Source organism: Sceloporus occidentalis, unplaced genomic scaffold (genome assembly GCF_023333645.1).
Source record: "Sceloporus occidentalis isolate IW3139 unplaced genomic scaffold, rSceOcc1.0.p SCAF_32, whole genome shotgun sequence".
NCBI classification, from domain to species: domain Eukaryota; kingdom Metazoa; phylum Chordata; class Lepidosauria; order Squamata; family Phrynosomatidae; genus Sceloporus; species Sceloporus occidentalis.
In genome coordinates, this window is record NW_028317012.1 from 7,348,248 (window position 1) to 7,357,471 (window position 9,224).

The following is a 9,224-nucleotide window of genomic DNA, read 5'->3' on the forward strand; positions in this document are numbered from 1 at the left end:
TATCACCGCGGTCACAGCCACCCATTGGGGCTGTACTAGGAGGCAGGACCACCACAGATGCATATAGGAGCCTTGAGCGGATCCGCACCTCCAACATAGGGGGGAGACCTTCGGAAGGAAGCGGTGGAGATCAGCGGGTACCCTATACCACCTGGTAAGAAGCTTGTATGTAGATTCTTGTAGTCTACTGGAAGTAACCCCCTTAAGGGCGAGCAATATCATCCTGTCCCAGTCTACAGACTCAAATGAACGGTTCAGATCCTTTTCCCACAGGCTGAGAAAATACGGCTTTCTAGGGGTGAGATACATCAAAAGAAGTTTGTAAAGTGTGGAGAGAAGATGTGAATGTCTAGAGGGGTCTGTACAGAGTAGTTCAAACGGCGTCAGCGGTCTGGTCAGGTCGGAGGTGGGGGATAGGGAGGTAGCTAAAGTGGTTTTTTTTTGCAAAATGTGGTAACATTTAAAAATAATTATGCAGTGATGTCACCATCAGGGGAACCATCCAGTTCCAGTAAAATGTAAAAAAAAAAGTTAAAAATTAATAAAATAAAAAATATTATGAGCAAGTTCTAAAATTAGCGCTGTATCCTCCCAAAAATCCTGACATGAAAAGTGTTAAAATAAAAGCATTTCAAATACCCAACGGGTGTCTACTTCCCAAATGTGGCCTTGTAGCCCACTGTACTCGAGTGATGTTGCTGAACACATATTGGGGTGTTTGATGTATACCTGGAGCTATAAATTCATACCTGAAGTACAATTTGTGTGAAAAAAACAGAATTTACTACCACAAACTTTGGCAAAGGCTGGTGGTAGAATCTCATGCATGGAAATGGTTAAAATACCAGCATTTGAAATACCTTGGGGTGTCTAGTTTTCAAAAATATATGGTTTGATGGGGTAAACTGAAAAACCTGGCTTCAAAGATGGCCCAATTAGGACATGGAGGCAGTAGGACCAGATGTAAAAGCCACTCTTCTTTCTTCCTCTCACCCAACAACCTGTCCCCTTGACCCCATCCCATCACACCTCAAAAAGTCTCTGTCCATCCCTTGGTCCATCACTTACCCACCTACTTAATCTTTCTGTATCATGGAATTGTTCTAACAGAGCATGCGCTAATCACACCCATTCTAAATTCTTCCTCAGATCCCATCTGTCTAACTACCACCATATCTCTCTGCTTCCTTTTACCTCTAAGCTGCTTGAACGGATTGTGTACAATCGTTGTCACAGGGTCAGGCTAACAGGCTATTATTTTCATGTTAAGTTAGCCGGGTCATGGAGCGTTCTTGTGTTCAGTTTGTGATACCATGACCCGGTTTATTGTGTAACCGGCCCAGAGACTGATGTGGATTCAGCCCCAGCCTTCAAAGAGACAATCAGGTAACCCGGCTGGGGCTCTTAATCAGCCAGCACAGCCCTGTCTGCCCAGACGGCACCCGCACTACAGGGGGGATAACACAGGTGGGGGAACCCATTGTATTCTGTAATCCCCTCACCTGATACATCCCCTGTATACTGATGGGATTTGTGATGGGATGTGGCTGATGAGATTGGGGGCTGGGTTTTGTGTTCATTGAGTTAAGGATCTATATAAGTTTGGTTTGTTGTGCAATAAAGAGTTCTTCTTCTGGTTTTACTCAGAATGGTGGTCTGACTGACCTGTGGATAGCTGAGTGCTATCCGTATGAGGGACTGACTGGTGATTCCTCAGCCCTCAAACAGGGGTACCCAGCCTTGGGTACGGTGACCCTGTAACATTGGCTGGCAGCGGTGGGACGAATCCCACAATTTGGGTGAAGTTCAAACCATCAGCCGGGACCCTGACCGCAGATATATGGAGCGGATCTACAACAGCCTAAGACGGGAGACGCTGAAAGATCTACTAGAAGCTCAGGGTCGGTCAACCAGTGGAAAGACTAAGGCTACCTTGATAGCGGAGCTAAGAGAAATGGATCAGTCTCAAGATGCAAGGGAAGAGAGCCTCGGACTGAGCACTCTGCAGAAAAATATCCAGTGGCATCTGTCTCTGTACCCCGGAGGAGCAACGCAGGAGCAAGTGACGGCAGTCATTGAGTTATGCCACCGGGAGCAGAGCCAGAGAGGATCCGTGTTCCCCAGCCTAGGGGAACAGACAGCCAAAATACCATACCAGGCGATCCAGCCCTTCAGAGACCCTGAGGACGAGATAGACCAGTACCTGGAGGTCTTTGAGAGACAGTGCCTTACCCTGCAATTGGAGCCGAACAAATGGGTGCCGCTCTTGGTGAGTAAACTCACAGGCCGGGCTAGGACAGCATTTGAGTCCATGCCCACCGAGGACTGCCAAGACTATGGGAGGGTCAAGGAACGGTTATTGGCCCGCTTCGGAGTCACCCCAGAGGCACACAGGGTGAAATTCCGCAGCCTGCGGAGATCCGAAGGGCAGTCATTAGGAGAGTGGACCCACCGCATGAGACGGGCAGCTGAAGGCTGGATTCGAGGACACCATGCCAGCACCGTCGAGGAGGTGACCCAACTCATCCTCCTGGAACAATTCTACAAGTATGCGCCCCCAGCTGTGTCTGAATGGGTAAGGGACAGAAAACCCCTCACAGTAGATGAAGCTGCGGTTCTGGGGGATGAATATCTTGACTCACGGCGCACTTCTCATATAGATATGAACAGAAGAGGCCAACCTGTAACTTCCCAGATTCGCCCTGTCTATCCGTCCCGGAACCCACCAATGACGGTTACATCGACATACCCAGCTCACCCGGCGCTCTATAATGCATCCCAGGGGGCACGCCCGCCCTACCGCAGTCCAAGTCAAGGGACCCGAGGATTGCCACCTCGGCTACAGCGTCTGGAGGGCAGGACCTGCTTCCGATGCGGGCAGGTAGGACACCTACAAACTGCCTGTCCTACTGCTACACGACCCACTGTAACCATCCCGGGGCAGACTGCCCCACCAACGGCGTACTGTCTGGGCAATGAGGAGGACTTTGGTGTACTACATGAGGTAGACCCGGTCCGGGCTGCTGCAGGAGATAACCGAGCTCACCACCGACAAGAGGTCTGGGTCAACGGCCAATATGCCCAAGGACTCCGTGACAGTGGGGCTACCATTATGCTGGTAAAACCCAGCCTTGTCCCCTCGTCTGCTTATCTACCTAAAGCCGTAGCAGTCAGAGTGGCCGGAGGACATGTCCATAGGATACCCACAGCCCGGGTACAACTTGATTGGGGCACTGGGACACGTACTGTGGATGTGGGACTCATGTCCGAACTCCCAGCGGAGGTGCTGCTGGCTAACGACCTGGGACACTTAACCTCTGCCTACACCGAGACCCTTAAACCAGAGGTCTGCAATGCGATAACTCGCCAACAGAGCCAGAGGGAAGGAAGGTCACTTGAGGAGGAGACCCAGGTAAACCTTGACCATGCCCCTGACAATACCCCTGACTGTAGCCCAGAAGATGTGCAGGATGGTGACGGGAACCAGAGCCCCGACCTACCCACCCCAAGTAGCCCTGACGGAATTCCCTATACCCCTACCAGCCCTTGGGCTAATGCAGCTGAATTCCGTCATGAGTCTATTACCGATCCTACCCTGGCAAGGTATCGGGAGAGAGCTGGGGCTGAGCCAGAGGGACAGGCTGGTGATCGAATCATATGGAGCCAGGGGTTGATGTACCGTCTCACAGAGGGCCAAAAAGAGACTAAGGTGCCCAAACGGCAGCTGGTTGTATCCCAGAAATATCGGGCTACACTACTACGAGTAAGCCACGATATACCCCTGGCTGGCCACCTTGGCAGAGACCGCACGATCACCCGCCTAACCCGCAATTTCTTCTGGCCAGGTCTTACCTCAGATGTGGTGCGCTACCTGCGTACCTGTGATGCATGTCAGCGAGCCGGGAAGCGCGGAGACCATCCCAAAGCCCCGCTACACCCCCTACCTATCATTGGGGAGCCCTTCAGTAGGGTAGCGGTAGACATCGTAGGTCCCCTACCCCGACCAAGTGCCTCTGGGAAAAGATACATACTGACGCTAGTAGACTTTGCCACTCGGTACCCTGAAGCCGTTCCCCTCGCTAATGTTACCGCTCGCACAGTGGCTGATGCCCTGATGAGTATATTTTCGAGAGTAGGGCTACCCCGAGAGGTATTCTCGGATCATGGGTCGCAGTTCTGCGCAGAACTCACCCGGCAGGTCTGGGATCTATGTGGGATCCGAACCCTGCGCAGTGCCCCCTACCACCCCCAGTCCAATGGTCTATGTGAACGCTTTAACGGGACATTGAAACAAATGCTCCGGACATTTGCGGTCACATACCGGGACTGGGAGAAATTCCTGCCGCACCTCCTGTTTGCATACCGGGAGGTGCCCCAGGAGTCTACTGGGTTCTCACCCTTCGAATTACTTTTTGGGAGACGTGTAAGGGGACCCTTAGATTTAGTCAAGGATCACTGGGAGGGGGCTGAAAAAGAAGGGACCCCCCTACTGGAGTACGTCCTGAAGCTTAGGGACCGGTTGACGGAGCTCACTGCCTCGGTGGCAGAGAGTCTGCGATCAGCCCAGGGTAGGCAGAAGGGTTGGTATGACCGTACCGCTCGGAGCCGTACCCTGATGGTAGGGCAGAAAGTGTTGGTCTTGAAGCCAGAAAAAACAGATAAGCTCCAGGCCGCCTGGAAGGGACCTTATCTGGTGGTGAAGCGGCTCTGCGACACCACGTACCTGGTCGCCAAGTGTTCAGATGAAAGGATCCAACGAACCTTTCATGTGAACATGTTGAAAGCGTATCAGGAAAGACTAGAGGATGTAGCGACCATATGTGCCCCAGCCGCGGACGACCCAGAGAGTCTACCGCTCCCAGAACTACCACGAAAGGGCGAACCCCCTGTAGGCCCAGAGGGCGTAAAAGTGTCCGAGCAGCTGGAAGCCACCCAGCAAGAGCAAGTTAGAGCCATGCTGGACCAGCATAGGACCGTGTTCTCCCTACTCCCAGGGTGCACCTCGCTCACGGTACACCGAGTCGAGACTCCAGGGCATTCACCCCTTAGACAGGCAGCCTATAGGGTACCAGAGGCAGTCAGGGCAGAAATGCGGACTGAGATAGGAGAGATGCTCGACATGGGGGTCATTGAGCCATCTAGGAGCCCCTGGGCATCTCCAGTTGTATTAGTTCCTAAGAAGGACGGGACTACCCGCTTCTGTGTGGACTATCGGAAGCTCAATGACCGGACCACGACAGACGCCTACCCCATGCCCCGGGTCGATGAGCTATTAGACCGCATTGCCCGGGGGAACTTCCTTACTACCTTAGATCTCTGTAAGGGGTATTGGCAAATTCCGCTGGACTCGGACACGGTTCTGAAGTCGGCATTCATCACTCCCTTCGGCTTGTACCAGTTTAAGGTCGTGCCGTTTGGGATGAAGAATGCTCCGGCAACCTTCCAGCGGATGATAGATCGACTCCTCGACGGCCTCCAGGACTATGCATGTGCATACCTGGATGACATTGCGATCTATAGCGATACCTGGGAGGACCATCTGGTTCATCTGGGTATCGTACTAGACCGTATACAGGCAGGCGGACTGACCCTCAAACCCGACAAATGTGTGATAGGGGTATCCGAGGTCCCATACCTGGGTCACCGAGTGGGCAGAGGGATGCAACGCCCTGAGCCGGCTAAGATAGAGGCGGTAGTCCGCTGGCCGACTCCACGTACAAAGACCCAGGTGTTAGCTTTCCTAGGCACCGCCGGGTACTATCGGAAATTTGTAGCCGATTACAGCTCCATAGCAAAGCCCCTGACGGACTTGACTAAAAAGAATCTCCCCAAGCAAGTCCTGTGGTCTCCAGAGTGCGAAACAGCATTCCAGACCCTGAAAGCTGCACTTGTCACCGCACCTGTCCTAGCTGCTCCTGATCCCTCTAAACGCTTTTCTGTACACACAGATGCCTCTGCTTTTGGATTGGGAGCCGTGCTAAGTCAAGTAGGGTCCGATGGCCGTGAGCACCCCGTAGCTTACATCAGTCGTAAGCTACTACCCCGGGAGGTCGCATATGCCGCCGTGGAGAAAGAATGTTTGGCTCTGGTCTGGGCCCTCAAGAAATTTCAGCCCTATCCTCTAGTTTGGCTCCATCGTGTAGCTGGGGACAATGGGCGACTGTTGCGATGGAGCCTGGCCCTGCAGCCATATGACTTTAAGGTCCAATACCGGCCGGGTAAGCAGAATGGGAACGCTGATGGCTTATCCCGACAATCAGACCTGGGTGTGTGAACTGTGTCATCTCGGACAGCCTCCAACCGACCCGGGTGGATCTCGTTGGGTCTGCCGGACCGTTGGTCAAGGGGGCGAAATGTCACAGGGTCAGGCTAACAGGCTATTATTTTCATGTTAAGTTAGCCGGGTCATGGAGCGTTCTTGTGTTCAGTTTGTGATACCATGACCCGGTTTATTGTGTAACCGGCCCAGAGACTGATGTGGATTCAGCCCCAGCCTTCAAAGAGACAATCAGGTAACCCGGCTGGGGCTCTTAATCAGCCAGCACAGCCCTGTCTGCCCAGACGGCACCCGCACTACAGGGGGGATAACACAGGTGGGGGAACCCATTGTATTCTGTAATCCCCTCACCTGATACATCCCCTGTATACTGATGGGATTTGTGATGGGATGTGGCTGATGAGATTGGGGGCTGGGTTTTGTGTTCATTGAGTTAAGGATCTATATAAGTTTGGTTTGTTGTGCAATAAAGAGTTCTTCTTCTGGTTTTACTCAGAATGGTGGTCTGACTGACCTGTGGATAGCTGAGTGCTATCCGTATGAGGGACTGACTGGTGATTCCTCAGCCCTCAAACAGGGGTACCCAGCCTTGGGTACGGTGACCCTGTAACAATCGTCTTACTAACTTCCTCTCCTCTAATTCCCTCCTTGACCCACTACAGTCTGATTTCAAACCCCTTCGCTCTACTGAGACAGCTCTAACAAAAGTTTCCAATGACTTGCTCTCTCCCAAAGCAAAAGGTCACATCTCCATTCTAATACTACTGGATCTCTCTGCTGCTTTTGATGCTGTTGATCACCACCTTCTTCTTGACTCACTTGCTTCTATAGGCATTCGAGATACAGCTCTCTCCTGGATCTCCTCATATCTGTCTAACCGTTCCTTCTCTGTCAGCTTCTCTGGCAAGACATCATCACCCCTTCCACTCTCGGTTGGTGTCCCCCAAGGTTCAGTCCTTGGCCCTCTGTTGTTCTCTCATTATACTTCATCTCTTGGCAAACTAATCAACTCATTTGGCCTCCAGTATCATCTATATGCAGATGATACCCAAATCTATCTGTCTTCTCTCGATCTCTCTCCATCTCTCATGTCCCATATTACCAATTGCTTGTCTGCTATTTCTTCATGGATGTCACAACGCTACCTGAAACTTAAACTAATCAACTTCCTTCCTTCCATCTCCACTCCACTACCTGAATTCTCTATCACCATTAACAACACGACTACCTTTCCTACTAACCATGCCCTGATGCCTTGGGGTCATCCTTGACTCTAACCTTTCTTTCATCCCTCACATTCAGTCCCTCGCCAGATCCTGCCGCTTGCACCTAAAAAAATCTCTCACATCTGCCCATTCCTTACCCAAGAATCCACAAAAACTCTGTTTCATTCACTTATCATTTCCCGTCTTGACTACAGCAACACTCTTCTGGTTGGCATTCCACTGTCTAAATGCTGCTGCCCCTCTTCTGCTTCCCCACTCTGTGAAATCCTCCACTGGCTCCCAATAACCTTTAGAATTAAATTTAAAATAGTGGTTCTAATGCATAAGGCCCTCTATAACACTGCTCCTCCATACACTTCTGCCCTCATAAACAAATATTCTCCTACTCGATCCTTACGTTATTCCCATTGGCTAAGGCTCTCCTCCCATATCTCTGGAATCTACTTCAACATTCACTCTCCCTCCCAATATTCAAGAAACATCTCAAAACTCACTTCTTCAGAGAAGCATACCATCTTAGCTGCAAGAACTTCCTTGTCATTGATACAACCACCACACTACCTCTCACCCTTTCTCTGGGTGGATTGTTGGCGCTATATAAATAAAAGATAATAATGGTAATAATAAAAAAATGCACACTTCCCAAATGCCAAAGGGCATTTTACCTCCTAAACAGCCCAAGAAACTTGTGCATGGGGGGTATCACTGTACTCGGGAGATGTTGCTGAACACATATGGGGGTGTTGTTTGACAGTGACATATACCAGGATCTGTAAATCCATACCTGAAGTGCAATTTTTTTTATAAAAAAACACAAAATACATTACTACCAAAAAGTTTAACAAAGGGTGGTCAAATTAGTGCATGGAAAGGGTTAAAATACCAGCATTTGAAATACCTTGGGGTGTCTAGTTTTCAAAAATATATGGTTTGATGGGGTAAATTGCATTGGCCGGCTTTAAAGATACCTGAAATAGCACATGGGGCAGAATAACCAGATTTGAGGAAAAAATTGGTTTTGAAATAGCAAAACGGTACTTGCAATTATTGCCCAATAACCTGCAGAAAAAAGCAACAACAAAAAAACCATAAAAAACATTGGGTATTTCTAAACTCGGGACAAATAGCAGAATATATATTTAGGATATTAGATTAAATGGTATGTTAAAGAGGGAATGGTATGTGATTGTAGTCATTTTTGACAACTATGGTATGGATTTTTTTTATTTTATATTATTAACGTTGTTAAATGCAATATTCTTGTATAATACAGAGTCTTCTATTGTTTCATTTTTTACATTTAGAAATAAAACGACCATATGTTACAAAAATAAAGCAACATCTTACCACTTTATAAGTAACATTTGATATTTGGTATATAAAGTGCAAACTAGTTTTTCATGCTATATCTATGGCGCTTACCACTAGTCCAGTAGCACACACCAGGGAATAGCTGTTAAATGTAACAGTGTGGAAAATGAGCCTGGGCTGTCTTGAGTTTGAATTTGGACCACTACCAGACGCAACCTTTTCTTTTTTAGAAGGTAGGGATGGATTAATATGCAATATTCCATACAGCCATCATGGTTCTTCAATAAAAGTAGTGTGCAGTATTTATATCATTACTCATAGTGATTTTTTGATGGGACTGGATTGCTTGAGGTCTGTTTCTGGGCTATCTTACTGTGTCCTGCACTGTGAGAAATCTATCTCAGAAAATC